The following is a 16,105-nucleotide window of genomic DNA, read 5'->3' as shown; positions in this document are numbered from 1 at the left end:
TGTGAGATTTTTGCCAAAAAAATTTATAAAGTTAACCCCAAAGCAACCTATTATGTTGATAGTCTCCTGCAAATTAAAATTCAATACACTATTGAATATTTTTATTATAGTTTTGAAAACAAAAGGTTAAAATACCTATAATTGGTAAAATATATGACTTCCCTTCACCAAGATTACTAAATGTAATAGAGTGGGTTTTGTGTATGTGTGTTTGTGTGTGTGGTTTTTGTTGGACAGCGATTTATTTCAAAGCTTTTCTTTGTATAACTAGATTACATGACTCCTTTTCTAAATGTTCTGAAGGGCACAATTGGGAGCGGTAAAAGATAAACTGCACTGTCTATAATTATGTGATAATAGAACTCCAAGAAAGGTGAAGTTTCTTACAAAATATATGGAAGTTAGAGAATATTTCTATCTACAATGTACTGTCCTTGAGAATGAACATTTGTCTTTGGAAGATGTGTATTCACCCAAACAGTGTGTACTGAATATGTAGTATACACTAGGCAGTGTTTTAGGTTCTAGGAATACAGTGGGGAACAAGGCAGAAAACTTTCCTACTCTCTTGGACCCCCTAGCCCAGTGAAGGAAGACAAACATTAAACACATAAACAACTAAGTAAACAAGAAAATATCAAGTCATGGTAAGTGCAAGGAGAAAATTACAACAGAATGTAATTTTACTTAGCAAATAAAAATACAGGAGACTGATTTATGTGTGTGTGTGTGTGGATGTGGAAGGATGGATGGATGGATAGATAAGAGAGTTCAGGAGAGAGAGAGACACACATCAGGACACACTACCCCAAAATATGGCACCTTGGCATATTGAATATTTTAAGCTGAAGGAATTTGAGAAAATAGCGTAAGCAGGAAGGTCTCTGTGAAGTTCCGCCTCCCTTCTCCCCTGAAGCAGATCATAAAACCTAGGAAGCATGTTCTGACCTCCCCTTGAAGCAGTGCATAAGATCCTTATGTGAGAGGTGCTTCCCTATTCCTGGAGGAAAGGAATATCCTTATCTCCAAGGACACAGAGTCACAGAGAGTAATCTGAACAAATAAGCCTTGACAAGTTTCTCCCAGCTCATTACATGTAGCTCATATCCCCTTTGTCCTATCATGTTTCTCCATGACTTTCCACTCTTCATCAAACCTACTATGGAAAAACACTCAAGTTTAAAACTGTTTATTGAGTTTTCATTTCCTTCTGAAGGTTCCCATGTCACGGAAAACTGATATTAAATAAATGTGTATGCTTTTTGCTTGTTAGTCTTTCGTTTGATACAGGGGTCTCGAGCACTGAACCTAAAATAAGTAGAGTAAAACTATTTTTTCTATCCTACAATAGACACACACTCTTAATGCTGCTAGGACCATGGTTCCCAATCATGATACCGTGAACCCACAGGAGTGTTATAGTGTTTTTAAATTTTTCGGGGAACACAGAAATATCAGTCAAACACTACACAAACTGCTACTACTAAATTTGGGCCTAACTACTTAATAAACGAATGAGGTATTCCTATTTTCCTAGAGTCACCATGAAAAAATTACCAGATATCAAGGGTGGAATGAACTAGGAACATTTGAGAATCTTTGTGCTAGGAACATCTTTAATGGCTATATGTGTACATAAGAATGGCTTTGTTGCATTGTTTTTAAATTAAATTGAAACCATATTAAAAAGAAATACTTTCAATCTGTTTTTCTTTCTTGAAAACAAATTTTACAAACTTACTGTAAGCAAATCCTCAACTAGATTTTCATATTTCAGTTTAGCATTTATATTTACTGCCATTGTGACTTGGAACATATCATATTACTTTTATGCCTCAAATTTTTATATTTTAAAAGACCTATATTTATTATGATTGCAGATATTGTAACTTAAAATATAATGATTTTAGATATTTGTTGGCAGAAATACAGAATATGTTATGTTTCTTGATCTTTGTGTTACAAAAGTTTAAATGAATAAACTAATGTACAAACAACTTATACTTTTATTTCTGCCATGTAATATTTATAACAGTAAAGTTTAGCAAATGATAAACAAAATTTCAATAAGCTTATGAAATTGCTGAATTTCAAAATGAAAGTCTATTGTCATTTCATTTCACCTGCTGGGAGACAGACACACTAGGTTTTCCAAGGAAGATAAGAACATACTGGAAGATTGCTGTGAAAAATTTAAAAGAAAAGGTACCAACTCCATGTCCTCTGTCAGACTTTATAGTTTTAACTATACATTACCAAACATTTAAGAGTCAACAGAATTCAATTACTTGCCAAATCCTTATACAATGTCATTAGCTAATAAATCTGAGGACAAAGGTCTCCCTAACCATGTTACAGGATGTTCCTCCAGTGGTTTCGATAGTTTGCTAATTATCTACATTACACAAGAGTCATGAGCATTACAGAGGCAAGTCTAGCCTGCTATGCTTTATTACTGCTATAATTACTGCTGTCATTTTCTCAAGTACTTTCAGTAAATGCTTGTCAAATGACAACTTTAGCTGGAAAATTAATCATTATTTTAAAATCAATTGTTATTTTGAGCCTTAATATTTCTACCACTAAATGCAAAATAATACTTATTACCTTTTTTCCTGAGACTCTGTGTAATAAGGGTAGTATTATAATTTGCTGAATTTTATGCTTGATAGTATCATTGTGAAAATATTTTTCTTACTAATAACAATCCAGAACGGAAACACTCAGAAGAGTATTTTCCTTTAACAACTTTGAAAACAAATTTTCAAAAATTTTTATCTACTCACACGACATTTACCTTTTTTATCAGCTGTGAGTGAAACCAACAGGAATAAAATGAAGGCCTTAAAAGAATGAACAGGCCAGGTGCGGTGGCTCACGCCTGTAATCCCAGCACTTTGGGAAGCCGAGACGGGCAGATCACGAGGTCAGGAGATTGAGACCATCCTGGCTAACACGGTGAAACCCAATCTCTACTAAAAAATATACAAAAAAATTAGCGGGGCGTGGCGGTGGGTGCCTGTAGTCCCAGCTACTCGGGAGGCTGAGGCGGGAGAATGGCGTGAACCCGTGAGGCGGAGCTTGCGGTGAGCCGAGATCGCGCGGCTGCACTCCAGCCTGGGCCACAGAGCGAGACTCCGCCTCCAAAAAAAAAAAAAAAGAATTAGCCGGGCGTGATGGCGGGCGCCTGTAGTCCCAGCTACTCCGGAGGCTGAGGCGGGAGAATGGCGTGAACCCGGGAGGCGGAGCTTGCAGTGAGCCGAGGTCGCGCCACTGCACTCCAGCCTGGGTGACAGAGCGAGACTCTGTCTCAAAAGAAAAAAAAAAAAAAAAAAGAATGAACAAGGTGATTGTGCTTGACTTGGTGACTCTCTGGTTTTAAAAGTAGCAGTGAAGAAACCATCTAGATTCAAAGTAAGTAATGATGAGTAATTCTACCTACACTAAGATAGGAGTCCAAGACGTTGACTGAGGCAGAATTTCTAGATACATAGAAACGAGCAGAAACCTAGAGACAAAGGGACTGCCAAGCTGAAGTCGTTCATGTGGCTACTCAAACATTTTGAGTTTACATGAATTGCCTATGAACTCTGTGAACTTCTAAGCCACAAGAAAAGTGTCGGCCGGGCCCGGTGGTTGACGTCTGTAATCCCAGCACTGTGGGAGGCCGAGGCAGGTGGATCACCTGCGGTCAGGAGTTCTAGACCAGCCTGGCCAACATGGCAAAAACCAGCCTCTACTAAAAATACAAAAATTAGCTGGGCGTGGTGGCTGTAATCCCAGCTACTTGGAAGGCTGAGGCAGGAGAATTGCTTGAACCCGGGAGGCAGAGGTTGCAGTGAGCCGGGATCACACCACGGTACTCCAGCCTGGGCGACAAGAGCGAAACTGTCTCAAAAAAAAAAAAAAAAAGAAAAGAAAAGTGTCATTGTGCTGTGTCCAAGATATAATCATAATGAGCCCTTCATGCAAACTGCATCCTGTTACAACCAGCTTTCAATAGGCCTGAAATGCTTGTCAAGATGTGACCCATTATCCATGTCCCGTATCAAATATACACAGATGATTTCAGTAGTAACACTACTACTTAGTTTAAGAAGTATTTTTATATTATAAAATATATAATTGGGGTAGTGGTATGTTTTAATATTTAAATAATTGTCCATTTCTATAAGGCATAGAGAAATGTAGCTTTAGTGGATTTTGTATTACATGACTATTCCCTTTTTTATCATCTCAAAGCATATTTTTTCTAAATTGATTTTCTTTGAAAATTGAACATATCAAGTTTTAGAAGGCCAGTACTGAGAAGGCATAATGGCTTCCTGAGCTAGAATCTGAGACTCAGTTATTACAACAGAGAATCTATTTATCTCTCTGATGATTTATGGCAGAAAACAGGTTGAGAATCAGTAGTCTGGATTTATTTATTCTATTTGCACAATGTAATATTGAACCAATTTCTCCAAGTGCCTAACTTCCTTTCTTGGAAGTTATGGAGCAATAACTTTTAATTGGAGAGTGATAAAACCAACCCACATTCCACATTGTTGAGATGCTTAACTAATAAGCATGTTTTAAAGGCACTTACACAATGGAGAGCCCTTTAACCAAAAAAATAAAAATTGATTTGCCTACTAAGTCCATTAACTGTACATAATGACACAATTTATTTGCACAAGAATTTTAGAATATTGGCAGTATTGGGTAATATAAAAAGATTTTGAATAGTGGCTTTAAAAGCCACCAAAAAATACAGTACTAAAAAAATTATATGGTATTAAATATAATAAAATTCCGTTCCATTGCAAAGTCAGAGGTTATATGCAAAATATGCGAAAGGCTCCCAACCTGAGGGCTGGAAAAAAACAGGGCACCAGGCCTATAAGGAATAGTTGTGTTTCCTGTTGCTCAGTAACTGTCCTGACCATGAAGAGAGATTTCACTGTGTCTAATTTTTTCTGGTCCTCTATAGGATGACTAAAGCAGAAGAAAAGAGTTAAGAAAAAGCCAGAATTCAGAAGACCAACTAGAAATTAACCTTTAGCATGTGGATCATTACTCTTAATGAAGAGAAATCATTCTGCTGCTTATGCAAAACCTATTGGTCTCTTCTGTGTTATAGTGTAGCTCAGTTTCTTCCTGAAACTCTGTATTCCTCTACGATAACTCTTCTACTATTACAGGAATTATTAATATTTTTAACCTGTCTGCTTGTTTTATCATATCTGAACTCTGCAGACTTTGTCTCATTCACCTTTGTATGCCTAATGCTTGTTACCATTAAGTATTATGCGTGAATATATAAAGACAAAATATTAGGATGTATTTTCAAGATTTTTTTTTTTTTTTGACAGAGTCTTGCTGTGTTGCCAAGGCTGGAGTGCAGTGGCACGATTTCGGCTCACAGCAGCCTCTGCCTCCTGGGTTCAAGGAGTTCTCATGGCTTACCCTCCTGAATAGCTGAGATTACAGGCGTGTGCCAACATGCCCGGCTAATTTTTGTATTTTTAGTAGAGACAGGGTTTTACTGTGTTGGCCAGGCTGGTCTCGAGCTTCTGACCTCAAGTGATCCACCCGCCTTGGCCTCCCAAAGTGCTAGGATTATAGGCGTGAGCCACCATGCCCGGCCTATTTTCATGATCTTAAAAAACTAAGAATAAACTCGATTCCCAGAACCTTACTTCTATACATATAAAACATGCAAAAATCTATCTTTAAATTTTAATTTAGATTTCAAAATGTGTTATTCTCTTTCTTTCTTCCTCCCCTTTCATTCCACCCTTTACTTTGTCCTTTACTTACTATTCGTTGAAAAAGCAATTAGGTAGGAAGTCAGTCTAGCAAGCTTGGTAGATTAACTACATACGGGGGGATTGAGCAATTAATACAGTAAGATAATGGAAGCCGTCAACATCTTATTGTCAGAGAAGGAATATATGAATATGACAAGGAATAAAACTATAATAAAGTCTGTGGTGACAGGAAATAGGAATTGGAAGTGTTGGTGTGTACTCATAAATAAGTATATGTGTGTATATATAAATATATAGGTAGGTAGATATACACACACATGCACACATACAAATATGTGAGGGAGAGAAAAAGAGAGAAGGAAATAGAGCAATAGCAATATGCATGTATAGAAATTATTTTTCCACTGACGAAGGCCTAGAAGGAGCAGTATCCTTTTAGCATATCAAGTACTCAGATCTTGATTTCTAAATGCCACTCTACTGAAAGAAACAGGGCTTCTTGGAGGAATGGCTGATCTCAGGACTGGGACAAGGAAAGAACAAATGAACATAAATCATCTGATTGTGCCAGGAAGTAATGAAGTGCTGAAAGAATAATGAGAACATGTCAAAAGTACACAGAAGCCAACCTGGAAAAGGGCTTACTCCTACTGGTCAAATCTATTTTTATTTATTTATTTATTTTATTTTTTTTTTGAGCATCAAAAGAAATGATGATAGTACTGAATTATAGTACATTGAATAAAATAGGAATTCATGAGTCCTCTATGATAAAGATAAATAAATGGGGAGTTTAATACTAAATAATGTAGAAGGAGTGAAAGTATTAGAAAATCAACATTTTTCAACCAATATAGCAATAATCAGGCAAGACATAGCAATGAATGCTAAAACTAATGGGTAAAAGTAGGTGGAGGAACAGAATTTTATAGTCTCAAAATTTCTCCCCACAAAGTAATTACTCATTCCAAAATGTATAAAAACATTGTACCTTTACAATAGAGAAGCCTCACAGAAGCCATCTTATTTAAACGATCAAAGTTAACATCACTAGTAATGGGAAACATTGACACCATGTGCCACATGATAGGATGCAAGGAAAGTAGCAAAGCATCACTTCTGTGAAATTTTGTCAAAAAAAATGCATTACCTGAAAATAATTACGAGGAAACATTAGATAAACCCAAATTCAGGGACAGTTTCCAAAACAACTGACTTATAATTTTCAAATATGACATGGCCATGAAAGGAAGGAGGAAGAAACTGTTCCAATATGAGACAACCAGATACCATACTAATTCTGGACTACATCCCTTTACCATAAAGGACATTATTAAAACAACTGGCCAACCCTGGATGACGTCTCTGCATGAAGGGTATACATACCTTTTTTTGTATGATTCTTTCAACTTTTCTTCAACTTTCAAATTGTTCCAAAATTGAAAGTGGAAAAAAAAAATGTTTAAAGTGCTAGTCCTTGACTCTGACTTGGATGATTAAATATCCTAATAGTCAATTTCATATAAAAAATAACTTGAAACATTTGTATAACCAAGTTCAAACATTGTGAACACACAGTAAGTGGTGACTCACAAAATGCCTCACCAGTGAATTACCAGTAACATTAGCAGTAGTACTGAACATCCATGTAGCACCCACATTGTTGTACATAATACAGCAAAGTAATGGCTCCCTCAAGGAGCTGCTTTTCTAAGAAACAAAAGCTAGTGTGTGTGTGTGTGTGTGTGTGTGTGTGTGTGTGTGTGTGTATCCAAATACAATGTTTTCAAAGAAATGTAGACCATGGGTCAGATGTCACAAAGACAGTTGACTCAGACTATTCCTCTCCCTTTTATTTCAGGTTTAAGGAAGCACAAATCCAGGTGTTCCCACATTACCAAATTACTACTCTGTAGTTTGAAAGGAATGACAGTGACATCCTGTTTGTGGTCATGGCTAATTTAGTATACACTGCACCTGTAAAACTCCAGGCCATCAACATTTCAGGAAGGCTATGTAATCAAAGTGGTGACACTTACTACTTAGAATTATTGGTGACTTCCAGAGTACAGCACAAGCCCTCTCTCCACCTGACTTTCAATTACAACAGAGAGTCAGAAGAGTCCAATAAAGGCAGAACCTGAAGATGTCTGTGGGTGCCTGCTGCTCCTCCCACAAATCAGAGCTCCCTGAACATTCCTCTGCGTAGCCAAGAGGCAAAATTTTAGCTCTGCCTCCTGAAAAATCTCTTTGATCCTCCCACATTTACTTATGCCAAAATCCACCCTTCCCTCTTCCAACAGAGTTTTAACATTTGCTTATCCATTTCTATCAATTATTACACAGACCACAGACTGCCATATACAGAATTGGTATAGATACGAAAAATATCATATGGGGAGTGAGCGTTAGCTCATTCAAACTTCTGAAGAATTACTGAAAATGACATTACTTGACAGAATGTCAGAAATTTCATATGTGTTCTGTATAAACCTCAGACAAAATTTTATTGGTAATCTAATAATAAGAATAATATTGGATGATTACTAAGGGTAGGGCAAGATTCTAACTACTTAACATGTATTGATTCTTGTAATCCTCATGACAACTCTAAAGGGGTATATTATTGTTATCCATTTAATAGTTGAGAATAGCATGGCTCAGAGAGGCTAAATAACCTGTCCAAAGTTATATAGCTGATAAATGGCAAAACCAGCATTGTTACCCAAGCAGCCTGGTTCCAGAACCCAAGTCTTAATAATATCACACTTTCTCTTCGAGAGCTCTTACATGTCATCCCATCACACTTTTAGTCTAACTTTTTCTATTCTATCCTTCGGATCTGAAATCACAGCATTTCAAATTTAAGAAATTAAAAATAATCATTCCAAGATACATAGGTGATTCATTATATTCCAAAATATGTTAGCTAGATAAAAATGATATCAAGAAGGCTGGGCACAGTGACTCATGCCTGTAATCCCAGCATGTTGGGAGGCCGAGGTGGGAAGATTGCTTAAGTCCAGGAGCTTGAGACTAACCTGGACAACAGTGAGACTCTCGTCTCTACAAAAAATACAAAATTAGCCAGGCACGGTGGTGTGGGCCTGTAGTCCCAGCTGCTCAGGAAGCTGAGGCAGAAGGATCACTTGAGCCCAGGAGGTCAAGGCTGCAGTGAGTGGTGATCATGCCAATGCACTCCAGCCTGGGTGACACAGCAAGACCCTGTCTCAAAACAAAACAAAACAAAATTAAAAATTTTTTAAAAATCACCTGCAAATCATATCAAGAATTTAAAGTATACCTGAAATGGAAATTGACAATTTAATCTGATAAGTATAAATGGCAGATACTGAGGCTTAGATTAATGGGAAGAATATCAATAGCAATTTTATTCAAAACAAAAAACCCACCAAAGGCTCTGCTTCTCCTCACTCCCAATCCATGTCCGTGCTTGTAGGGATACATGTATCTTAGTCTCTGGAGAAATCGCTGCTTGAAATACTCAATGTTTCTAAAAACACTCAGAAATGATAACTATTGTAGTACCTAGTAAAGATTAAATTGAAGACTCTGTATACAACCACTATGGAAAACAGTTTGGATGTTCCCCAAACTAAAAACAGAACTACCATATGATCTAGCAATCCCACTGCTGGGGATATCAGCATATTGAAGGAAATCAGTATATCGAAGGCATATCTGCACTCCCATGTTTGTTGCTGCACTGTTTACAAGAGCAAAAATTTGGAAGCAATCTAAGTGTACATCAACAGATAAATGGATAAAGAAAATGTGTACATATACAAAATGGAGTACTAGTCAGCTATAAAAAAGAATGAGATTGGCCGGGTGTAGTGGTTCACACCTGTAATCCCAGCACTTTGGGAGGCCGAGGTGGGCAGATCACCTGAGGTCAGGAGTTCGAGACCAGTATGACCAAGATAGTGAAACCCTGTCTCTACTAAAAATACAAAAATTAGCCAGGCATGGTGACGGGCGCCTGTAATCCCAGCTACTTGGGAGGCTGAGGCAGGAGAATTGCTTGTATCCAAGAGGCGGAGGTTGCAGTGAGCCAAAATTGTGCCACTGCACTCCAGCCTGGGTGACAACAGTGGAAAAAAAAAAAAGAGAGAGATTTTTGTCATTTGCAACAACATGGATGGAATTGGAAGTCAGGTTAAATGAAATAAGTCAGACACAGAAAGACAAACTTCATATGTCTGCACTTATTTGTGGGAGCTAAAAATCAAAACAATTGAACCCATGGAGCTAGAGAGTAGAAGGATGGTTACCAAAGGATGAGAAGGGTAGTGGAGGGATGGAGAGGAACTGGAGATGGTTAATGGGTACAAAATAAAAATAGATACAAAGAATGAATAAGACCTAGTATTTGATAGCACAACAGGGTCACTATAGTAAATAATAACTTAATTGTACATTTTAAAATAGCTAAAAGAGTATAATTGGATTGTTTGTAACACAGGGGATAAATGCTTAAGGGTATAGATATCCTATTTTCCATGATGTGATTATAATGCACTACATGCCTGTATCAGGGCATCTCACGTACTCCCATTAGTATACACACCTACTATGTACCCACAACAGTTTTTTAAAAAAAGAATCTGAAGTTTGGAAAAAAAGTCTCTGATCTTTTAAAAATATATATTGATCAATGAATAAGGAATTACAAAGCACTAAATTATACCTTATACCCTCTTTTAAAAATAATATGATTACATGTATGAAATCAATGTAAATGTTTATGTATAAATAGAAAGGATACATATTCTAGAATTTCATATTCTAGAATAGTATAAATAATGATACAGGCTAGTGTCAAATGTCTCTGAAAAGATAGTTGGAAACAAAACTGAAATGAATGTAGTAGCTAGGGATCAGCTGTGCTTTACTTCATGTTCTTTGTTTGGAAAGAAATTAGTTCTTTCTGGAACCCTGGTCTATATTGAGTCATGCTGGGGCTTTTCTTGGCTCAAGGCTTCACTTTTTATTATTATCTGTTAGCAACCACATCTGGAAAGATTGCCTTTTTTTTCACCCCTAACATGGTAGCTTTTCGTAGTTTCCTCATGCGTTACAGACCTATTATAGAAGAATCATGGAACTAATATATAGGTGAAAGAAAGAATATGCACTTTCTTATGCTGTTTTGGCTAAATATCTCTATAGTCTTATTTACCCATATCCAGGACTTTTTTTTTTTTTTTTTTGGAGACAGTGTCTTGTTGTATGGCCCAGGCTGGAGTGCAGTGGCACAATGGCACAACCTTGGCTCATTGTAACCTCCGCCTCCAGGACTCAAGCAATTCTCCTGCCTCAGCCTCCCAGCTAATTTTTATATTTTTAGTAGAGATGGAGTTTCGCCATGTTGGCCAGGCTGGTCTGAAACTCCTGACCCCAGGTGACCCACTCGCCTCAGCCTCCCAAATTGCTGGGATTACAGGCGTGTGGCACCACGCCCAGCCCAGGACTTTTTATTTATGGGATTTTAAAGCCCTGAATCTCTAATTGAAAAAAAGAAAACACAAAAAACAAAAACAAAACAAAAAAAACTCAGATGTTCACAGAGAAGGGTTTCCTCCTGGATGGCCTCATTCCCAGTATGGTTTCTGCCATTCTGAAAGCACCAGTCACTTGGTTCGAAAACTCTTTACTCAACTTCAGCTCAAGCAACTTTGACATCAATGAGCACAAACGATAAAAGTTTTAACTTTTTATTATTACTTAAATTTTAAGTATTTTTTAGCAGCAAAAGAATATAAAAGCTGCTTCATTTAAAGAAAATATAATTTGAATGCATATCTACAATATGAAATAATTGATATAAGTTCTAAAATTAAAGAGACCTAGATTCAACAGGTAGCTCTGCCTTAACTGTGTAACTTTCAGCAAGTTAATTAATGACCTTAAGTTGATTTGCTTTTCTGTGTGACTAATAGTGCCACTTTAAAAATCCCATCGCTTTTTCTTTTTTGAGACAGTCTCTCTCAGTTGCCCAAGCTGGTGGTAGTGGCATGATCTTAGCTCACTGCAACCTTTGCCTCACCCGTTCAAGCAAATCTCATGCCTCAGCCACCCAAATACCTGAAATTACAGGTGTGTGCCACCACAGCCAGCTAATTTTTGTATTTTTAGTAGAGATGGCGTTTCTCCATGTTGCCCAGGCTGCTCTCGAACTCCTGACTTCAAGTGATCCACCTGCCTTGTCCTCCTAAAATGCTGGGATTACAAGCATGAGTCACCACACCTGGACTTCATAGCTATTTTTAATTTGCAAATCCAGACATAAAAGAAATCAAATCTCTGGATAAAGAATCTAACATCGATATGTTAGATGGCTTTCAGGAGACCAAGAAAGTGAGATTAAAACAATAATCCGGCCGGGTGTGGTGGCTCATGCCTGTAATCCCAGCACTTTGGGAGGCCAAGACAGGCTGATCACAAGGTCAGGAATTCAAGACCAGCCTAACCAACATGGTGAAACCCCGCCTCTACTAAAAATACAAAAATTAGCCGAGCGTGGTGGTGCACACCTGTAATCCCAGCTACTCAGGAGTCTGAGGCAGGAGAATTGCTGGAACCTGGGAGGCGGAGGTTGCAGTGAGCCGAGATCATGCCGCTGCCCTTCAGCCTGGGTGACAGAGCGAGACTCAGTCTCAAAAACAAAAAACAAAAAAACAATAATCCAATTTAGTGACTTAGATAGAGTTTAGACCAGGATGATAACAACAGAAATGTAGGTAAAAGAAAGCTCTGGGGACATTTTAAGGAAAGATATGATGAAACAACTAATTAAGTTCATTTTAAAATGGAAATCAGGTTATGTCAATTCTTTACTTAAAACTTTTTAGTATCTTCCTACTGTTTTTAGAATAAAATTTATTTTTTACTGTTTCAGAATAATCTTCCAGCTGAGAGAACTGGAAAAACTAGACAATTTTTGTTTTTTAACTGTTTGAAGGCATCAGAGAGCTACAAAGAAAGTGAAAATGTGGGGGAAAGATCTGAAATAAATCAAACCCAGAGAGGTGATCTAACCCAACCCTTGCTGCCAGTAACAAAAGTAAAATCTCTCTGGGGAAAGATAACACCCTACTGAGCCTCAAATCATAACTAATATCCTACTGAGCCTCAAATCCTAACTAAAATTTTTATTTACAATGTTTGGCAGTCAATCAGATAAAAAGAAGAAATGTAAAAGGGCAAAAGTTGATTAAGAGAGAGACCCATAGATACCTAGATGTTGATGTTATCTGACAGGTGCTTCAAGCCATGTATTCAGGAAGCTCTACAAAGCTCTAACAAAAGAGTACAAAGAAAACCATCCCTAGACACATAGTCCCACTGCAAAAGCTAAAAACAAAGAAAAATCTTATAAGCAACCAGAGTATAAACGACATACTACCTTCACAAGAGCAAAAATTAGACCAACAGCTGACCTCCCAACAAAAACAATGGAAACAAGAAGAAAATAGAATGACATGTGTGATATTATGAGATATATATAAATAGATTTTATAATATCTATATATATGGGCCTTTGTCCATAGTTCCTGGCTTATAACTCCCATATCCCTTGTTACAGTCTTTAGTTATAATGTTGGGGCACTTAAAACCTCAGATAACAGGCCTCAGAAAACAGAATCTCTCTTACCTCCTGCCTCCTTTCATCTGCTCCTCCTCTTCCAAAGTCAGAAATCTTCCCTGCCTTTCTGTCTTAGAGCTGGCCATAAATAAATTCTCTGACTTATGTGATTGTAGGTCATAAGACACCCATTTCAGAAGAGGTCCTGCCCCATTCCCTGGAGGAAAGAATGCAGCAGAGAGAGGACAAAAAGAATCTGAACAGATAGACCTTGCTGGGTTTTCCCACTCAGCCTATTAGTATTAGATCATACGTTTTGTGTCTAATCACATTTCTACACAGCTGTCCATTTTGCCTATCCAATGAAGCCTCCATAAAAGACACAAGAGGACTGGGTTTCAAGAGCTTCTGGATAGCTGAACACATTGGAGGCTCCTGGAGGCTGGTGGTCAAGGAGGGCATGGACACCCTGAACCTCTTCCCCTATACCTTGCCCTGTGAATTTCTTCACCTACATACTTTATAATCTCCTTTGTAATAAACCAGTAAATAACTCTCTCAGCTATGTATAGTTACACCTGGCTTCACTTGTGTGACTTTTGCAATGGGAAGAGAGAGAGAAGGTCCCCTTGGTACCTCAGCTCGGCCTTATGGTGGCCTCTTTCCTTGAAGGGTGCAACAAAAGCAGGAGGAAAAAAAAAAGCAAGGAAATAAACTTATAAACATATATTCAGTTTCCCTGAATTCTGCAAGCCACTCTAGCAAATTAATCAAACCCAAAGAGAGGGTGTGGAAACTCCACATTGAAGCTGGCAGGTCAGAAGCTCCACAGGCCCAGACTTGTGACTGATGAGGGTCAGGGGTGGTCTTGGGCACTGAGCCCTCAACCTGTGTTTTTTTTTTCTTTTTGAGACAGAGTTTCACTCTTGTCGCCCAGGCTGGGGTGCCACGGTGCATCTTGGCTCACGGCAACCTCTGCCTCCCATGTTCAGGCAATTCTCCTGCCTCGGCCTCCTAAGTAGCTGGGACTACAGCCGCCTGCCACCATGCCCAGCTAATTTTTGTATCTTTTTAGTAGAGATGGGGTTTCACCACATTGGCCAGGCTGGTCTTGAACCCTTGACCTCAGGTGATCCACCTGCCTCAGCCTCCCAAAGTCTTGGTATTACAGGTGTGAGCCACCGCACCTGGCTTCAACCTGTGGTCTTATGTGCAGGAAAATAGTGTGAGAATTGACTTGAATTGGAGGACACCTAGGTGGTTTCTGCTGCAGAACTGATGGCTTGCTTGCTTGCTGGTGAGGAGAAATCCCCACACATTTTGTCACAGAAATCTTCTGTCTGTGATTATTGTTGTTGAGAGGATAGCTCACTTTCTCAAAAATACTTTGAATTTTTTTCCCCACTCTCCTGACATACTTTGAAGTACACTTGACGCTGGAAAAACACAGATTTGAAATGCGTGGGTCCACTTACACACAGATTTTTTTTAGAAAATATATTAGAAAAATTTTTGGAGATTCGGAGCAAATTGAAAAACTCACAGATGAACTGCATCACCTAGAAATAGCAAAAAACTTTAAAAAAGGTATGTCATGAATGCATAAAATATATGTAGACATAGTCTATTTTATCATTTACCATCCTAAAATATACACATCTTTTATAAAAAGTTAAAATTTACCAAAACTTTCCCTCACACATTTACAGACCATACATGACACCACTTGCTGTTGACAGAAACATAAACAAAAATAAAGATGCCGTATTCAATCATAATTGCATAAAATTCACTGTAGTACATATCTTACTACTGTAACAATTTCGTAGCCACCTGCTGTGGCTATTGCAGTAAGCTCTAGTGTTGTGAGTATCCACTTAAAATGTTGTGTCATGCTCACACCTGTAATCCCAGCACTCTGGGAGGCTGAGGTGGGTAGAGGCCAACAAGGGGAAACGCCATCTCTACCAAAAAATGCAAAAATTAGCCGGGCATGGTGACGCACTCCTGGAATTCCAGCTACTTGGGAGGCGGAGGCATGAGAATCACCTGAAACTGGGAGGCGGAGGTTGCAGTGAGCCGAGACTGTACCACTACACTCCAGCCTGGGCGACAGTAAGACTCTGGCTCAAAAAAAAAAAAAAAAAAAAAAGTCATGTCACGCTAATCATTACCGTGTGAGCAGCTGTCTCTCCAGTAAATTGCGTATTGCAGTAAAAAGTGATCCCTCACGGTTCTCACTTGTTTTTCACCATGTCTACTGCAATACCCTAAACCTTGAATAAGAAACATGGGAATCATATGAAGTGCCCCAAGTGGTGCTGGAAGTGCGCTCAAAAAGCAGAGAAAAGTTATGACATTAAAAGGACAAGTTGAAAATCTGGATATACACCATAGATTGAGGTCTGAAGCTGTATTTCAGGCAGACTATTCGTCTTGTAAACAGATGACATAACCTTACAGTATCAATCAATACAGTACAGTACTTATGTCATCTATTTTCTCTTCCTTTTGATTTTCTCAATACCATTTTCTTTTCTCTAGCTTACTTTATTGTACCAATACAGCATATAATACAAATAACATACAAATTATGTGTTAATTTTCTCTTTGTTATCAGTAAGACTTCTGGCCAATGGTAGGCTATTAGTGGTTAAATTTTTAAGGCAGTGAGCGAGGCACGGTGGCTCACGCCTGTAATCCCAGCACTTTGGGAGGCCGAGGTGGGCAGATCACAAGG

At 38.2% G+C, this 16,105-nt stretch overlaps 1 non-coding gene across 1 annotated transcript; it reads left to right on the top strand.

Moving 5' to 3' along the window:
• The first annotated feature begins 13,917 nt into the window (after positions 1–13,917).
• Positions 13,918–14,049, top strand: LOC115935470 (small nucleolar RNA SNORA64/SNORA10 family). Its single transcript, XR_004071095.1, has one exon. It is a non-coding gene; the product is annotated as a small nucleolar RNA SNORA64/SNORA10 family (small nucleolar RNA).
• The last annotated feature ends 2,056 nt before the right edge of the window (positions 14,050–16,105 follow it).

This window comes from Gorilla gorilla, chromosome 6 (genome assembly GCF_029281585.2).
Source record: "Gorilla gorilla gorilla isolate KB3781 chromosome 6, NHGRI_mGorGor1-v2.1_pri, whole genome shotgun sequence".
Classification (NCBI taxonomy): Eukaryota; Metazoa; Chordata; class Mammalia; order Primates; family Hominidae; genus Gorilla; species Gorilla gorilla.
This window is presented reverse-complemented; position numbering and strand designations above follow the sequence as displayed.